Source organism: Nycticebus coucang, chromosome 7 (assembly GCF_027406575.1).
Source record: "Nycticebus coucang isolate mNycCou1 chromosome 7, mNycCou1.pri, whole genome shotgun sequence".
In the NCBI taxonomy this organism is placed as follows: Eukaryota; Metazoa; Chordata; class Mammalia; order Primates; family Lorisidae; genus Nycticebus; species Nycticebus coucang.
This window is the reverse complement of record NC_069786.1, coordinates 77,302,092-77,321,072: the sequence shown is the minus strand read 5'-3', so window position 1 is coordinate 77,321,072 and position 18,981 is coordinate 77,302,092.

Below are 18,981 nucleotides of genomic sequence, written 5' to 3'. Positions count from 1 at the left end.
TTCAAAGAAACTCTCCAGTAACATTTGGCTTTTACTCCTTTTTGCTAGGATTAGCCTGTGAGCTTACCAAAACTGTGAATTTGAACACAGAGATAGACACAGGGAGAATGTTCTGTGGAGATTGGAGTTAAGCTTCCATCAGCCAAGGAACATCAGGAAACTAGGAGAGCAGCCTGGAACATACCCTGCCCTGTGCCTTAAAAGGGAGCAAGGTCCTGCAGGTACCTTGAGCTTGGATTTCTGGTCTTCAGAACTCATGACAATAAATTTGTCTTGCATGCAATACTTTTTTAACAGCAGCCCTAGCCAAGTAGTGTAGGTATCATGGCTCCTTCAATCTGCAGACTGGGCCCCCTTGTAGGGCCTGCTTCGTACACTCCTGCCCACTGGGATGCTCCAAGGATCAGATCACCTGTAAACAAACATTTAACTTTCTGCAGCAGGAACACTGGGCCTTTCTTACCTACTATGTAGGTCCACTGATCCACCTTCTTTCATAGCCTGTGACAGAATCAAAACATTCTTTTTCTATAGCTAGTACTATAGTTGTCTGTTTTACAGACAACATCAAAACAAGCTCTGCTAAGAAGTGATTTTGGTCACAATAAGAAAAGTTGTCTGAAACCTCACCATTACAGAATAATAGTTGGTTTTACCTTTGTGTGATCAAACAGACTCATGAAAATGCACCTGAAATTTAAAGAAGTAAATTCAAGAAGGTTGAGTTCTGCTATCACTTCAGAAAAGAGTTATAGAACAGGATATTATCTCCTCTATGGATGTTGAGGTTTCAGAGCTACAGTGTACGGCTCGCTGTACCCTGCTTTAGGACCTGTGAGACTGATACAGTTACCATGGACACAGCGTAAATTCTTTGGCAAAGTCACCCCCTGTGGCCTCCTGGCTGGCATTTTCCATGTGCAGTGAATGGTGCCCATGTGCCGCCCATGTGCTGGGCAGCCCTCAGCACCCACTGTTCTCCTACATCCTAAGTGCTTTACACAGCAGCTCTTTTCTGGCCTCAGCATGCTTGATATGTTCATGGGGCAGACTAGGTTGCTGAAGAGTTAGTTAACAGCACTGAGAATGGCCCTCGACCAACACAGAAACTGGAGTTGCTGTATAAATACCCACAATGGTCTGGGTGAGGAGTTGAATTACTTCCCCTCAAAAGATATGGTGAAGTCCTAACTCCTGATACCTGTGAAAGTGGCTTTATTTGGAAATAGAATGTCTACAGATGTAACCATTTTAAGATAAGGTCATACTAGATAAGGATGGACTTCAATCCAACATGACCAGTATATTGATAAAAAGAGGAAAACATGGGAACAGACAGTCATGGGAAGATAACCAGATAACCATGTGAAGACAGAGGCAGCGATTGGAGTTATGCTGCCATGAGCCAAGAATGCCTGGGACTACCAGAGCTAAAAGAGGCAAAAAAGGATCTTCCTTTGGCAGGGGTGTCCAACCTGTGGCCCGTGGACCACATATGGATTATGTGAGGACTGTTTTGAAAATTAGGCACAGCACTTTTTCTTGCTCATCAGATTTCCTTAGTGTTTGCGTTTTCTTATGTGGCCCAAGACAACTCTTATTCTTCCAATGTGCAGCAAGCAGAGAAGAAAAATGTTGGACAACCCTGCTAGAAGCTTTGGAGAAAAAATAGTCCTGCTGACACCGTGATTTGAAATGTCTAAGCTGTGACAAAGTAAATATATCTTGTTTAAAACCATCTAGTTTGTGGAAATTTATTATAGTAATCCTAGGAAATTATTAGTCAGTTTTATCTGTTAGCTTGGCCTGGCTATCATGCCAGCTGTTTATTTAAACACTAATTTGGGTGTTAATGTGAAAGTAATTTTGTAGATGTGGTTAACTTTAGGAAAAAAAAAAAGTGTCTTCAATATTATAGTGAGCCTCATCTAATAAGTTGAAGGCCTTAAGAGCAAAAATTGACGTCTCACAGAGAAAAATAAGTTCTATGTCAAAACTGTAGTGCCAGCTCCTGCCCGAATTTCTGGTCTTCTTGTTTGACCTACAGATTTTGGACTTGCCAGCCTCCACAACTGCATGAGCTGATTCCTCAACAAATCTCTCCCTCGCGTGCTCTCTCTCTGAGTCTCTCTCTATGTGTGTTGTGTATGTGAGTGTGTAACATGTGTGTACACATCCCCACCCTTTCCTGTTTCTCTGGAGATTCTTGACCAATACAGTACTCTAAAACTTTCTTATTCCTCCAACAGGCTGATTCTGAGGCACACTTGTCACTACTGTTTGGGGCTCAGAGGGGCTCACGGTTGTGTCCTGCTCATCAGCTTCTGGTATTGCCTTCTTTCCTTCTGAGGGGGCTCCAGTGATTACAGCCTCTTGCCATTCTCACGCTCATGTGGTCCTCTTCCCTGTGTGTGGACAGGACCTATATAACTTGCTTCTAACAGAGTTCATGTGATACCTATCACTGCATGTACGTAATTACATTTCTTAAGCACCTCTCTTTCTGAGAGTCTCCCCCATGCAGGCTTTGAGAAAGCAAATGGCCACACTGGGGAGGCTTGCCTGGCAGGGAATGGATGGCATTTTCTGACTGAAAGCCAACAGGAAACTGAGGCCCTCAATATGACAGTGCACAAGGGACTGAATGTTGCCAACCTTGACAGTGGCTTGGCAATGAACACTCCCCAGGCTAGCCTCATAGGAGACTGGAGCTGCACACAGCGCTGACTGCAGCCTGCGAGACCTGGAAATGTGGTGGTTAGAGGGTTTTCTGTGCCTTCTGAAGGGCACCTCACATTTCATCACATGGTCTTAACCACGTTAGGAACAGCATAAAACTATCATTTCCATTTTTCTAATAGTCTTTAAGTGATTTTTTTTTTATAGTTACATACTAAGTGGAAGAAATGTTACTAGAACTTGGCTCATTGAAGTCCTAGTTCAAGTACCTTTTTGTTCTTCCCCAAGGCATTCCTCTGGTGCTCAAAAGAACCCACCGCTATACATAAACTTCTGGTGTCACGGAAAGGCTTTAACACGGAAAGGCTTTAACTACCTCCCGACAAGAGTGAACAGGTACGTGTGGGTGCGTGCATGCCTGTCTTTGGTACTTTGTAAGAATTTGATTTCTGTATCAGCACTTCATCTGTCAGCCCACATCCCTATTTCCAATTCAGAGCAACTTGGCAGTAAGAAGCTTCAAAGGTACTCATTTCATATGAGGAAATGGAGGGTTATTCAGCTATTAGCACTCAAGAAAATTTGCTCTCTCGGCCTCCAGCTTCCTGACTGACATTGATTCAATTGGAAAACTGCAAAGATGTGACTGTTTCACCTCCTTTTAAAATAATTAGAATTAGTGAGGGACTGTCTTATTGCCATACCTAGAGCTAGTTTTCACAATTACCATGAACTGGGAAGGGATAAAGGGAAACTCGTACTGACCTCTGGCAGGCCAGAAGATATTAGCAATCAATCCAAAGAGCTCATAGGATGCCCAGTTTAGTAAGCTGCTCTCATTTATTTTCTACGAAATTATGAAATGATTTATTATCTTGACATTGATCTATAACTATAGTGTTGAGAAAAATGTATAAGATCTGAACTTGGGAAAGCTTTCAGAAGTATTCCCACTGGAAGGTGGCCATCAACTTTTCCTGACCTGGGAAAATCGATTGAAAGGCATAGGATGCCCTCCTCCAAGATGAAACTTCCACATCGCTGAGCATGGCAAGGTATAGCACTCAATTTTAACAATTTCCAGAGATAAAAATGGATGAATCCAGGCCAACTGTGTGTAGCACCACCTAAGGTCTAGCATATTAAGGAAAAACTCCTCTAATAAAAAAAAAAATTCTCAAATGGGGCAAAAACAAATATTCAACCAATTGTTATAGAGGATCATTCAAATAAAATTTGATAGTAAAAATACGGGCAAAAGCATGGCTGGCAAATATTTAAAAACTAAAACAAACACATAAAACACAATACTGAGGGCCCCTATTAACATTAAACCAGGTTGCATTAAGGGAAAAAAGTTAAATCATGCAACAGAAAAAGCTTAACAATAAAGCAAATAATTAATATTTATTTATTTATTTAACTTTTTCTTTTTTTTTTTTTTGAGACAGAGCCTCAAGCTGTCACCCTGTGTAGAGTACTGTGGCATCACAGCTCACAGCAACCTCCAACTCCTAGGCTCAAGCAATTCTCCTGCCTCAGCCTCCCAAGTAGCTGGGACTACAGGTGCCTGCCACAACGCCTGGCTATTTTTTGCTTGCAGCCATCTTTATTGTTTGGTGGGCCCAGGCTGGATTCAAACCCACCAGCTCAGGTGTATGTGGCTGGCGCCTTAGCTGCTTGAGCCACAGGCGTCGAGCCTGAGTCAGTATTTATTAAATAATATAGCTTCAGCTAATTATAAAGCAAAACTTCAGAAAATACAAAGAGAAATAGAAATACTACAAAATATAAAATTTTCGCTCACATCATTTAGTTAGAAAAAAAGCAAGTGTACAAAAAATTTTCAGATTTTGTGATGTGGGCCATTCTCACTGGGATTAGATAGTATCTCAGGGTGGTTTTGAGTTGCATTTCTCTAATAGATAGGGATGATGAACATTTTTTCAAATGTTTGTTAGCCATTCTTCTGTCTTCTTTGAAAAGGTTCTATTCATGTCCCTTGCCCATTGATATATGGGATTGTTGGCTTTTTTCTTGTGGATTAATTTGAGTTCTCTATAGATCCTAGTGATCAAGCTTTTGTCTGATACAAAATATGCAAATATCCTTTCCCATTGTGTAGGTTGTCTGTTTGCTTTGGTTATTGTCTCCTTGGCTGTACAGAAGCTTTTCAGTTTAATGAAGTCCCATTTGTCTATTTTTGTTGTTGTTGCAATTGCCATGGCAGTCTTCTTCATGAAGTCTTTCCCCAGGCCAATATCTTCCAGTGTTTTTCCTATGCTTTCTTTGAGGATTTTTATTGTGTCATGCCTTAAATTTAAGTCTTTTATTCATCTAGAATCAATTTTTGTGAGTTGGGAAAGGTGTGGGTCCAGTTTCAGTCTTTTACATGTGGATATCCAGTTCTCCCAACACCATTTATTGAATAGGGAGTCTTTCCCCCAAGGTATGTTCTTGTTTGGTTTATCAAAGAGTAGGTGGTTGTAAGATGTTGGTTTCATTTTTTGGTTTTCTATTTGATTCCAAGTGTCTATATCTCTATTTTTGTGCCAGTACCATGCTGTCTTGAGCACTATGGCTTTGTAGTACAGACTAAAATCTGGTATGCTGATGCCCCCAGCTTTATTTTTGTTACAGAGAACTGCCTTATATGGGTTTTTTTCCGGTTCCATACAAAACACAGAATCATTTTTTCCAAATCTTGAAAGTACGATGTTGGTATTTTGATAGGAATGGCATTGAATAGGTAGATTGCTTTGGGAAGTATAGACATTTTAACAATATTGATTCTTCCCATCCATGAGCATGGTGTGTTCTTCCATTTGTTAAAATCCTCTGGTATTTCCTTTCTGAGGATTTCATAATTTTCTTTATAGAGGTCATTCACCTCCTTAGGTATATTCCTAGGTATTTCATTTTCTTTGAAACTATGGTGAAGGGAGTTGTGTCCTTAATTAGCTTCTCATCTTGACTGTTATTGGCGTATACAAAGGCTACTGACTTGTGGATATTGATTTTATATCCTGAAACATTACTGTATTTTTTGATGACGTCTAAGAGTCTTGTGGTTGAGTCTTTGGGATTCTCTAAGTATAAGATCATCTCATCAGCAAAGAGGGGGAGTTTGACCTCCTCTGCTCCCATTTGGATTCCCTTTATTTCCTTGTCTTGCCTAATTGTATTGGCTAGAACTTCCAGCTCTATGTTGAATAGTAAAGGTGACAGAGGACAACCTTGTCTGGTTCCAGTTTTAAGAGGAAAAGCTTTGAGTTTTACTCCATTCAGTAAAATATTGGCTGTGGGTTTGTCATAGCTTCAATCAGTTTTAGAAATGTGCCACCTATGCCTATACTCTTCAGTGTTCTAATTAGAAAAGGATGCTGGATTTTATCAAATGCTTTTTCTGCATCTATTAAGAGGATCATGTGATCTTTATTTTTGCCTCTGTTAATATGGTGGATAACGTTTATGGACTTGCGTATGTTAAACCAGCCTTGCATCCCTGGGATGAAACTTACTTGATCATGATGTATGACTTTTTCGATGATAAGCTATACTCTGTTGGCTAGGATTTTGTTGAGAATTTTTGCATCTATATTCATGAGTGAGATTGGTCTGAAATTCTCCCTTTTGGTTGGGTCTTTTCCTGGTTTTGGTATCAGGGTGATGTTTGCTTCATAGAACATGTTGGGGAAGATTCCTTCTTCCTCAATTTTTTGGAATAATTTCTGCAGTACAGGAATAAGCTCTTCCTTGAAGGTTTGATAGAATTCTGGTGTGAAGCCATCTGGACCAGGGCATTTTTTGGTTGGAAGCTTTTTTATTGTTTCTTTAATCTCAGTGCTTGAAATTGGTCTGTTCAGGAGCTCTATTTCTTCCTGGCTAAGTCTAGGGAGAGGGTGTGATTCCAAATATTTATCCATTTCCTTCACATTGTCAAATTTCTGGGCATAGAGTTTCTGGTAGTTTTCAGAGATGATCTCTTGTACCTCTGTGGGATCAGTTGTTATTTCCCCTTTATCATTTCTGGTTGAGGTTACTAGAGATTTTACTTTTCTATTTCTCGTTAGTCTGGCCAATGGTTTATATATTTTATTAATTTTTTCAAAAAAACAACTCTTTGTTTCATTAATTTTCTAAATGATTCTTTTTTTTTTCAATTTCATTAATCTTTGATTTGATTTTGGAGATTTATTTTCTTCTACTGACATTAGACTTCGATTGTTCTTCTTTTTCCAACTCATAAGATGGCCTTTGAGTTGTTGATGTGCTCTCTTTCTGTTTTTTGAATGTAGGCATCTAAAGCCATAAATTTTCCTCTCAAAACTGCTTTTGCAGTATCCCATAGGTTTGGTAGTTTGTGTCTTCATTGTTGTTAAGCTCAAGGAAGTTAATAATTTCCTGTTTTATTTCTTCCTGCACCTATCTGTTATGGGGTCGAACGTTTTTGTTAAAGTTGAGTTCCACCCTTAGCGCCTTATGGTATGAGAAGATACAAAGTAAGATTTCAATACTTTTGATTCTGTTGATATTTGTTTTGTATCCCAGGATATGATCAATTTTGGAGAGTGTTCCATGGGGTGATGAGAAGAATGTGTATTATTTATCTTTGGGATGGAGTGTTCTATATGGGTCTGTCAAGCACAGTGGTTCTAGGGTCTCATTTAAATCTCTTATATCTTTGTTTAATTTCTGTTTAGAGGATCTGTCCAGCTCTGTAAGAGGAGTGTTAAAGTCCCCTGTTATGATGGTATTATCGGATATCGTATTGCTCAGACTGAGTAAGGTCTGTTTCAAGAATCTGGGAGCATTTAAATTGGGTGCATAAATATTTAGAATTGAAACATCTTCTTGTTGTATTTTTCCCTTGACCAATATAAAGTGACCATCTTTGTCTTTTTTGACTTCAGTTGCTTTAAATCCACATGTATCTGAAAATAAGATCGCAACTCCTCTTTTCTTCTGAGTTCCATTTGCCTGAAAAATTGTCTTCCAACCCTTGACTCGGAGCTTTAATTTGTCTTTCGAAGCCAGGTGTGTTTCTTGCAGACAGCAAATGGATGGCTTGTGTTTTTTAATCCAGTCAGCCAATCTATGTCTCTTCAGTGGGGAATTCAAGCCATTAACATTTATTGAGATAATTGATAAGTGTCGTAGTGTTCTATTCATCTTACTTTGTGAGGGTTCATTGCTTAGTTTTATCTTTTGCATCAGTGTGGAGGTTAGGTTCTGTCCTTAATTTCTGAGTTTTTACTTTGCTGCTGGTCCATTGTGATGGTCAGTGTGTAGAATAGGTTGAAATATTTCCTGTAGAGATAGTCTTATTATGTGGAGAGAAGGGAACACTTTTACACTGCTGGTGGGACTGCAAACTAGTACAACCTTTCTGGAAGGAAGTATGGAGAAAACTCAAAGCACTCAAGCTAGACTTCCCATTTGATCCTGCAATCCCATTACTGGGCATCTACCCAGAAGGAAAAAAATCCTTTTATCATAAGGACACTTGTACTAGACTGTTTCTTGCAGCTCAATTTACAATCGCCAAAATGTGGAAACAGCCTAAATGCCCACCAACCCAGGAATGGATTAACAAGCTGCGGTATATGTGTACCATGGAATACTGTTCAGCTATTTAAAAAAATGGAGACTTTACATCCTTCGTATTAACCTGGATGGAAGTGGAAGACATTATTCTTAGTAAAGCATCACAAGAATGGAGAAGCATGAATCCTATGTACTCAATTTTGATATGAGGACAATTAATGACAATTAAGGTCATGGGGGGGGAGGAAAAGCAGAGATAGGGAAGGAGGGAGAGGAAGACATGATTGCAAGTGAGACTTACCTAAAAAATGCAATCAGTGTAATCTGGTTTATTGTACCCCCAGTGAATCCCCAACAATAAAAAAAAAAAAAAGAAAAAAATGTTTAGGAGAATTTACTCAGAATAAGGGGACAGAGGTTTCAAGAATCATTACCAACTTCTATCCTTATCCTTTTTGAGAGATATAATACTTTTCCAAATGTTGTCTGACACATGAACACATGGGAATATAATTATTAAAAAGCAGCAGATGAAAGAGAAAGCAAAAAGTGTATCATAGCCAGAAAATAAAACACTGGCTATTGAAGCCTGTGAGATTTTGGCTAGTGTCGGGCTCAGTTGAAAAATCAGCTCTAAAAAGCTCAAATTACTAAACATTTAAAATTTTAATAATCATAAAAAATACTACTTGTTTGAGAGAAGAGTGTGGGGATATAGAAACTCTTAAAACTTTTTAGGAAGGAGGTATAAATCAGTACAACCTTTTTGTAGGGCATTATCTATCAAAATGAAAATGAATACACCCTCTGGCTTAGCAATTTTACTTGTACAAGAAATGTGAAAGCAACTTAAAGTTTTTCAGCGGGCTATTGAAAAATAATGATTATCTACTGAAATTCATAAAACCTCATGCTACTATGAATCCATTAAAATGAATTTGGTAAATAAAATAATAAATCAAGGTACAGAAAGTATGGTTCTCCTTATAAAAAATCCCCATACTAGGGCGGCGCCTGTGGCTCAGTCGGTAGGGCGCCAGCCCCATATACCGAGGGTGGCGGGTTCAGGCCCGGCCCCGGCCAAACTGCAACCAAAAAAAAAAAAAATAGCTGGGCGTTGTGGCGAGCACCTGTAGTCCCAGCTACTTGGGAGACTGAGGCAAGAGAATCGCTTAAGCCCAGGAGTTGGAGGTTGCTGTGAGCTGTGTGAGGCCACGGCACTCTACCGAGGGCAATAAAGTGAAACTCTATCTCTACAAAAAAAAAAAATCCCCATACTATAAGTGTACATATACATAAATACATTTCTATAGAGATATATTTATAAACAAACATAAAATATTAAAACTAATTACATCCTGGTAAACATTTTAGAAGAAGGCCTTTAAAAAAATGTTTAAATAATAAGGCTGTAGTACAAATAAAATGTACAACTTTGAAAAGGTTTAATGGTTATTAAGAATGAGATTATTAAGAATATTACACAGACTTAAATATAGAAAGGGTCACAGACAGTATTATTTGTAAAGTTAGAAAATTAGAAGTGATTTAAGGATTTAGATGTGAGAAAATAGTCCAGCAAGTTTTGGTGCAGGTATAGAATGAAATACAGGGAACATTTAAAAATCATCTTGTAAAATAAAATTTTTATTTTATTTATGTAAAAAATATTTTATTTATGTATAATATAATATTTATGTATAATATTTAAAAAACATTTATTTACGTAAAAAATCCCCTACTATAAATGTACATATACATAAATATATTTATATAGAGATATATTTATAAAGAAACATAAAATATTAATACTAACTACATCCTGGTAAAGGTTTTAGAAGAAGGCCTTTTTTAAAAAAAAAAAGTTTAAATAATAAGGCTGTAGTACAATTAAAATGCACAGCATTGAAAAGGTTTAATGGTTATTAAAAATGAGATTATTAAAAATATTACACAGACTTAAATATAGAAAGGGTCACAGACAGTATTATTTGTAAAGTTAGAAAATTAGAAGTGATTTAAGGATTTAGAAGTGAGAAAATAGTCAAGCAAGTTTTGGTGCAAGTATAGAATGAAATACAGGAAACATTTAAAAATCATCTTGTAAAATAAAATTTTTTGATAAAAAATGATGTTAGTGATAAAATGTTGGTTTTTTTAAAGGCGGGCTTCAAAGTATATGGCCCTGATACAGAAGTCAGTACTGTTGATTAATGATGCCTTGTGGGGGGTCCTCGTTCCTTTGTACCAGCCATGGCTGTATGCCCATGGGGGACTTGGCTTTGGGGACCTTGGGAACTTCTTCATGCCCCCCACTAAATGCTATTTAACAATCTAAGTTTTCACAGCCTTTACTTCAACCAACGCCACCTAGCTGAACCTGTGCCTTTCTGTCAATATTATCACCATGATGTGGGTACATGTACACAGTGACCCTGGAGTTGGCGTTGAGGTAAGTGGTTATGGAAGAGAATAGATTAACATGTTAATATTGTTTGTATTTTATATCCAAGTAATACAATTACAGATGGTTTTAATCCTCTTTTTGCTTGTTTTCATTTTATGAAATTTCTAAAATGAACATGTATTCCTTGAATAATTTTAAATTATTGAAAAGACAGCTTCAAAACAAGGTGAGAGAGGGTCCCCTACTTTGATTTTGTATCTATATATATGATAGATAGAAACTTAGTTGTGTTTAATATCTTTGGGTGATAAGATTGTAATTTTTTGCTTCTATGTGTTCTTAAATTTTATAATTAGAATGATGTGAATAATTAAAATTAATGATGTTCTTTTACTCAAAAATCATGGTCTAGTAATAATCATGTAGTAATCGCAGCTTAGGCACTGGTTACGTCAAAGTGTAGAACACAGACCAGCAATGTTGATGCCACCTGAGAAGTGCAGAAATTTGGGGTCACCCCAGATATCCTCGTCCAGTATCTGACATTTAGCAAGATCTCAGATGATTTGTATTTGTTTTAAAGTTTCACAAGTATTTATGTGAATGACAGTTCACTACCCAGAGATATTTTTCATCCATGTGATTATGGTGATTTAGCTCCTCTGTTAAATATTCTGAACGGCAGTGAGTGCTGCTACAATTAGAAGGGATTAAAGTCTAATGATGAAAACTCATTTCCAACATTGGGTCACTCCTAGAGTGCTTTGATGGGATTTATTTTCTGTGACATTTTGATTAAGAACATACTTTATAATAGCTAAACATGGTGTACTGGAGGATGCAACAGATAGAATGTAAGTAAAGAGAAGCTTTGGTTATAATTAACCCTCACTGGTGAGCATATACACAAAGCTTATATATATAAAAGTCATCCTGGGAGTTCACAGTTAGATATGTATTTCTTAATAAAATCAACTTTTCTTCTTCTTTACTTTTTGAGACAGAGTCTCACTTTGTTGCCCTGGGTAGCGTGCCATAGCATCTTAAGTCACAGCAACCTCAAACTCTTGGGTTCAAGTGATTCTGTTGCCTCAGCCTCCCAGGTAGCTGGGACTACAGGCACCCATGACAGTGCCCGGCTATTTTTTAGAGATGGGGTCTTGCTCTTGCTCAGGTTGGTTTCAAACTCATGAGCTCAGGCAATCCACCTGCCTCAGCCTTCCAAGTGTAATCTGCTTTTCTCAACACTGATTATCAGATTCTAGGAGGATTTATTAACTTATATGTAGCTTTTGATTTGATAAAGAAGTTCCCACAACTTCCTAATTGTATCATTCTCACTCTCCAATGGGATAGGCATTTTAACAAGTGAACTGTGGTTCAGAGTTCAGGTTTACATCCGGCTAAAGATCTGAGAGCTATCAGTGATGGGACTATAGGTCAAAGTTCCTTTCTCCACCAGTCACAGAGAATAAGCAAGGTACAAGTGTGACAACTCCTCACGAGTCTCAGTCTCTGGCTATGATTCTTTTCACTCAAACACATACCTTGCTTGTCTACCTAAATTCAGGACCATGTTGGGTCCTGGGTAGAAAGCAAAAAACACAGTACATGGCCCTCACCAGTAAACTGCTCACAATCTCCTGAAGACAGACTGTCATTCCCATATTTTATATTTAGTTAATTCAGTGTGTCACACGCTCATGTCATCATCCTTATGAACATGACACTTCCCAGACTGGGTGAGAGCTCATTCTGGTAATCACTTTTCCTTAACCCCTAGCTCAATACATTTATTTTGTGACAGGCCCAGGAACTTAACTCATATATAAACCAGTATGTTTTTATCAAAATAAGTGAGTCCATTTTCATCAGAACTTTTCCCCTTTTCATTGTGATATCAATATTTATCTGGTGAAAACAGGAATACTATTTCCTAGACCAACAGCCTTAGCCCACTTCAAATGGAAATCCCTCCTGATTATGCGACTTGTTTCTGTTCTGAAGAGCTGTACCCGAGAGAGCAGAGAATGGCATTAGTCTGCCAGTGTTGCTGTTTCCGGTTAGAAATAACTGCTAAGCATCGCCATGAAAGGAGCAGGTTTTACTGCTCTGACTACTTGGTTGCTGGACTCATTGAGATCGCCAAAAGGTTTAGTTTAACAAAACAAACAAACGATGTCTTCAATAATGAATACTTTAATGAAAGTAACAGCTTTAGTTTCTATCAATGCCAACTAGAAAATGCTATTAAAATTCTGCTTTAAAACTAAGTGCTGTAGGCACACAAAATTTTTTTCCAATCTCATTTGCATGCATTTAGTAGTGCTGGTTGATAGCTCCAGATGTATAAGCTTATAGGCAGCAAAGCTGCATGGTTACAGCGTACAGTTTAGAACTATTTCCTGAGTTTGAAATGGGATTTTGCCAAGCATTTGCTATATATATGTAGGCAAGTTAACCTCACTGTGACCAGCTCATTCATCTGTAAAAAGGTAATAATAATAGAACCTTGCAGTGCCATGAAGAGGACTAAATAAGATCATGTATCCATGGTGCTGAGGATGGTGTCTGGCATATACTTAGTACCATACACATATTAGGTGTTGTTAAACTGTGGCTTTTCTGGAACTGAAGTCCACATATCTTCCTTCAGTAGGAGTAAAAGACTCTATGTGAGTGTGCAAGTCTTTACTCCTACACAAAAGGATGACATAGTAAAATAGGACTGAGGAAGCAATTAGGAGGGATGTGTTGGTAAGTCTAATTCTTCTCTCCATTAGCTAGGGGATCCTGGGAAAATCTTTTAGCCTTGATATGGCTTCTCATTTGTAGAAGAAGTTAGAGCAGCTAATCTCAAAATTTCCTTTTAGTTCTAAGATTCAGTTATTTTAAGTTTCTGGTTAGGGTTCTAAATAATGTGAAAACAAGGAGGTTAGCATGACTGATAATAACTAAAATTGCAAGAATAGGATCATGATTCATATCAGAAACTGAAAGGAAAACATTTTAAATGGTCTTAGCTAATAAGCTAAGATCTATTCTTTACCAAAATCTTATTCCAATTATCTACGTTTGTATTATTGGACACATAGTCAATTGCATTAGAGCTGACTGGATGACTTACATGACTCACTCCAGGGACTGACTATCCATGTACTGAACCACATGTGTAGGAAAGTGTCTGAAATGACCCAGAAATGGCAAGAGCATTATAGCAAGAGCTATAATGATTTAATGGCCCTGGGAACCTGTGGAAGACCAGAGAAGTCCAGCTGCAGGAGGCTGAATCTTGGCCAACAGCTCATTATCTTGCTGGAGGAAGGAAACTTGAACTAAGATAACTTACTGCTCAAAAGTCTTTGAAGAATAAGGGAGCCAGGGAGCCACTACATGGTTTATTGTGTGGTAATAAGTTGTTGTAAATCTAATAAAATCACTCTTGACTTATATCAGGATGGGAAGTCTCAAAAATTTGACAGCCGCTGCTTTTAATAATAATAGAGGGTTAAAAGTCATATCTAAACTAAATAAGAAATGCAAAAGGTCACGTTTGTGATATTGATGTGACTGGTCCTCCTGCTGCATTCATCCTGGGATAGTGTCCGGCTGGAGCTTCCTTAGCCTGTTTGTTATATTTGTATGGGAGACAGCCAACTCATATTTGGGGGAAGCTTGTCATGGTTTATAACCCTCATACCGTCTCCTTCCTTCTAGCCCCTACTAACCCCATATACAATGAACAGTAGGAAAGTAACAAATCCCTATGGGGATGTGGTGAGTGACCAGCACTGCAAAATGATAAATTAGATCTTTGGGTCTTATGAGGTAGGCAGAATGTAAAGATGTGAATGCTACATGTCTTTTTGTAAAAAATTAATTTAATGCAGAAGATTTTGCTAATGCTAAGAGAAAAAGAATTATGAGACTAGTTGGGAACAGGTCTATAGCTCTGTTCAACAGAACTTTCTGCAAAGGAGGCAGGTTCTAGATCTGTGTGCTGTTCAATATGGTAGCCACAGCACTACTAAATGCAAGCAAATGAGATTGGAAAAAGTTTTTATATGCCTACAATTATGAAATTAGGGTTTGTGCTCACAATTTCACAAACCAGCATGGGGAAGGAGAAATAACCTGAGTGGAAATGGTGGGAAATGAGAAAAAAAGATAAGAGACTGAAGATAGGATGGGGTGAGGAGGTCGGATGCAGCTGATGACTGAAGCCAGAGTCAAACGGTGGAAAGAGGTTTATTTATAAAATATCTTCAACAAGGTAAATCTTAACACCTGGGCTAAGGATCAACTTTAAGGAGGAAAAGCTGTGTGCTTGCCAACAATAAGGAAAGTATGCATGGGCTTAGTGACTTCTGGCAGGTGAAAAGAATGTTTGTTGTTAAAGGAGAAGCATCTGGGGGGGTCATTCCCTGAGCACCTTCCCAGGCTATGGGGCGGGCCTCTGCTACTTCAAAGCCCATTTCCCACACATAAGATAAAATAAGGGTGATTAAGAAACTGAATTTTACCACACTTCTTTCTTAGCTCTCCCCATTCCTACCCCGTACCATGTACTAGGACTTTAATTGTCACATCAGAATTGAGTACATAGGATTCTTGTTTCTCCAGTCTTGTGATGCTTTACTAAGAATAATGTGTTCCACATCCATCCAGGTTAATAGAAAAGATGTAACGTCTCCATCTTATTTAGTGGCCGAATAGTATTCCACCTTTTGGGGGTGCGATAGAATCATAAGAGGGCCCTTTTCTAACCAAAGCAATCAATGTAACCTGGTTTGTGTACCCTCAATGAATCCCCAACAATAAAAAAAAACCCTGAATTTTATTTAATTGTGATTAATTTAAATAATGTGCTTGGTGGCTACCATTTTAGCGCAGCTATAGATCTTGTAAGTCAGGATACTTGAATGGTCACCATTTAGTCAATAATTCTAACCTAAGCCTATTATTTCCCATCTTATTCTCAAAACCACTTGAAAAAAAATTATAATCTAATTTCCAACCTTGGAATTGAGCAGTCTTCTGCAAGTCCAGCTCCAAAGAAAATTATAAGTTATACGTCACTTTTTTTCTCCTGTGGCATTTATTACCATTAATAAATTAAGTTAGTTTATAATGTTCCCTTGTGACATTTTTATAGCTATATGTGACCTCTGAAGGCCCAGTAATATCTTTGAATCCCCAAACCAATGCTTTTTGAAGCATAGTCTGAGAACTCTGGCATGAGAGCCACCTGGGACTGGAGTAAGGACATATTGAATATTGGAATTCTGGGACCCCCCACCCTCAAAAAAATTGATTTAAAAAATCTTTTAAGAAAGAACAAAGACTCTTCTTGGACCAACATAATGTGCAGGAACGTGGACTGTGGGGCCAGGCTGATTTGGCTTGAGTCTGAGTTACAGCCTTTCCTACGTGTTAGACCTCAAGTGATTGACACAAACCTCTTTGTACTTGCACTTTCTCCTTTGTAAAATGGAATAATCCTAGTCCTTAACTCTGGGATTTTGTGAAGAAAAATTCAGTTGTCATATGTGAGTGCTTACAAGTGTGCCTGGGGCATACTAAACACTGTATTAACTATTGTTCCGATTACTTTTAGCAAGCAACTTGAATGAATCTAATGCACATGAGAACTCCATTCCAAGGAAAATAGTGAAATCAGTAGAAAGGTAGAAAACCCACATTTGTGTAGCGATATTTGCTCAGAGTTAAATGGATATAGAAAACAAATGTGAAAGCCCTTTCATGTAAAGCTGTACTTTGATTTACACATGAGAATACCAGATTGGTTTTTGAAAAGAATGAGATGCTTAGGGGCTATCAAATAGATACAGGGGTCCTCAAACTACAGCCCACAGGCCACATGCGGCCATGTGAATTGTATTTGTTCCCATTTTGTTTTTTACTTCAAAATAAGGTATGTGCAGTGTGCATAGGAATTTGTTCATAGTTTTTTTTTTTTTTAAACTATAGTCTGGCCCTCCAACGGTCTGAGCGACAGTGAATTGGCCCCCTGTTTAAAAAGTTTGAGGACACCTGAAATAGAGTATTTCATTGAGAAACTGTAAGAAGGAAGAATCAAACCCAAGTGTATGGGAGGCAGGAGTGGTATCTTCCTGTGAATGTAATTTACAAATAGCTGTGCTTATTACCCATAAAGACTCACTAGAACCATCCTGCATGTCAGGTTATAAGGCTTCCACTTCATATATCACATGCACCTGCCAATTGGGACGGGAGGTTTTCCCTTGTCAGCTGCTGGAGTGAAGCTTCACTGATCTTCATCCTACCTGCCAGAGAATGGATCCCATCATCAATTTATTCTGAAAGTGAGAAGCTCCTTGCCTCTGGGAGAGATTATAAAATGGAGTCATTTTACTCCTGACACCTTCAGAGTCAGCTACTCCTTGTGGAACAACTCAAGCTCTACATTCCATGCCTTTGGCAAGAAAACATTTTCTACAAGCTATTGGCGAACATCTTTTATTTAAGGTCCATGGGGGAACAGAAACCAAAAGCCAAAGCAATGACACTTTCTAGAGAACACAAAATATCTCAAGGCTGAAGCTGGCAGACTTCTTTTCTTTCAGTATTATAAATCTCAACTGTTTTAAAGGGATAGTTGAGTTCTGAAAATAGTATATGATAAGGTCTGACATTTTCTATGCACACGCAGAGGATGCCAAAAAAATGTACACCAAACATTTTAAGAAAGTAAAAAATTTTATTGAAATTGTAATACTCAAGTCACATTTGATTTCTGCAATTACGAGATACAAAGTATAATATACAAGATAAACGTTATCAGTATATATCATGGCAATTTTAATACAGCTTTTTTCTTTCTTAAAATGTGTATAATTTTTTGTCACCCACTGTGTGTGTATCAATAAAAGGGAATAATTCTAAAATAGATATATAAATTAACTCATCTTTTGTTTTACTTAGATAGCATACTATGCACAATTTCTATTAAAGAAACCATTTATGCTGACCTCTTTAATATTTTTAAGAGTTCTACTTGTCCATCAGTTAAGCATTTCTCTATGAAATATGATTGTGCTTTAGAGCTTACCTCAGAAGAGCAAAGGTTGGTCTAATTGTCCAGCATAATTATCTATTTCCAGAAGCCAGATCAGTTCTGGGCTCTCCCTGTTGTCTAGCTGCTCTGAAAAGGGGGCTGGGAAAATTGGACCCAGGGGACCTGTGGTACAGTGGAGCCCTGAGAGCTCTGGTCAGGTCTGAAATTGAGCCAAGCTAAGCTCTGACACCTCATCTGAGGCTCATCATAAAGCCTTCCATTAGCAGAAGAGAACTGTCAGAAGTTTTTCAATAGGTCTCATCTTCTGAGAACCTATGAATAGAAAATCTACCAGACTCTGGATAGAGTGAGTAGGGTCAACTGAGCACTCAGGAAGGTCAAGTTGGCCACTCCTGGGGGTGGTATATGACTAGACAGACAGGCTTCAGGGCATGCAGAGCCAGCCACTGATATGTCACTATTTTAATGTTTTTCATACAAGTCGAAATTGAGTCTCAAAATTTTTGTTTTTATTTTTTTTTTCCTCTCAATTTGCAGTTAACTTCCCTTGTTAGGAGCATTGAAATAAATAAACACAAACAATTTTTTTTTTTTTTTGCAGTTTTTGGCCACGACTGGGTTTGAACCCGCCACCTCTGGCATATGGGGCCAGCACCCTGCCTTTGAGCCACAGGCACCGCCCAACACAATTTTATTGAGAGAGAATCTTTTATTTAATCTCCCTTTCACATTTCAAGGTAACTTACCTTCCAGTGTCCCAGGGGGGAAAAAAAAATACCAGGGCCTAAAAATTAAGAGAAATTTTAAAATATATACTAATTCTTGGCTTTTGGCCTTACAATGGCCCAGTTTAGGCAACATCAGACAGTCAAGACATTTTCACAGGTGAATCACTATTTGCCATTTTTTGGCATTACTGACTGGCTTTAGTGACCAAGCCCTATATAAATTTGACTTCCTTTAAAGTCATTAGACTGTTTGTGACCTGACTCACAGACACCTTTGGGAATCCAGTGAGAGTAATGAATTTAATCCATAATAATAAAAATAATCTTGTATGTACACACACAACAATTTTGGACACAATTTTAGAAGGTTCCTGACTATCATAAAGTCTGTCCATGAATGCCCAGAACAAACTTAATTTAAATCAAATGCTAAATTATAAGATAGCCTGGAAGGGACAGACAATGGCAGGAACATTTTGAATATATCTTGCTTGTTCTTCCTTGTTTCCAAAGGATCATCTATCTAGCATGATATTAAGATTATAAGTCAAAGAAAGTAT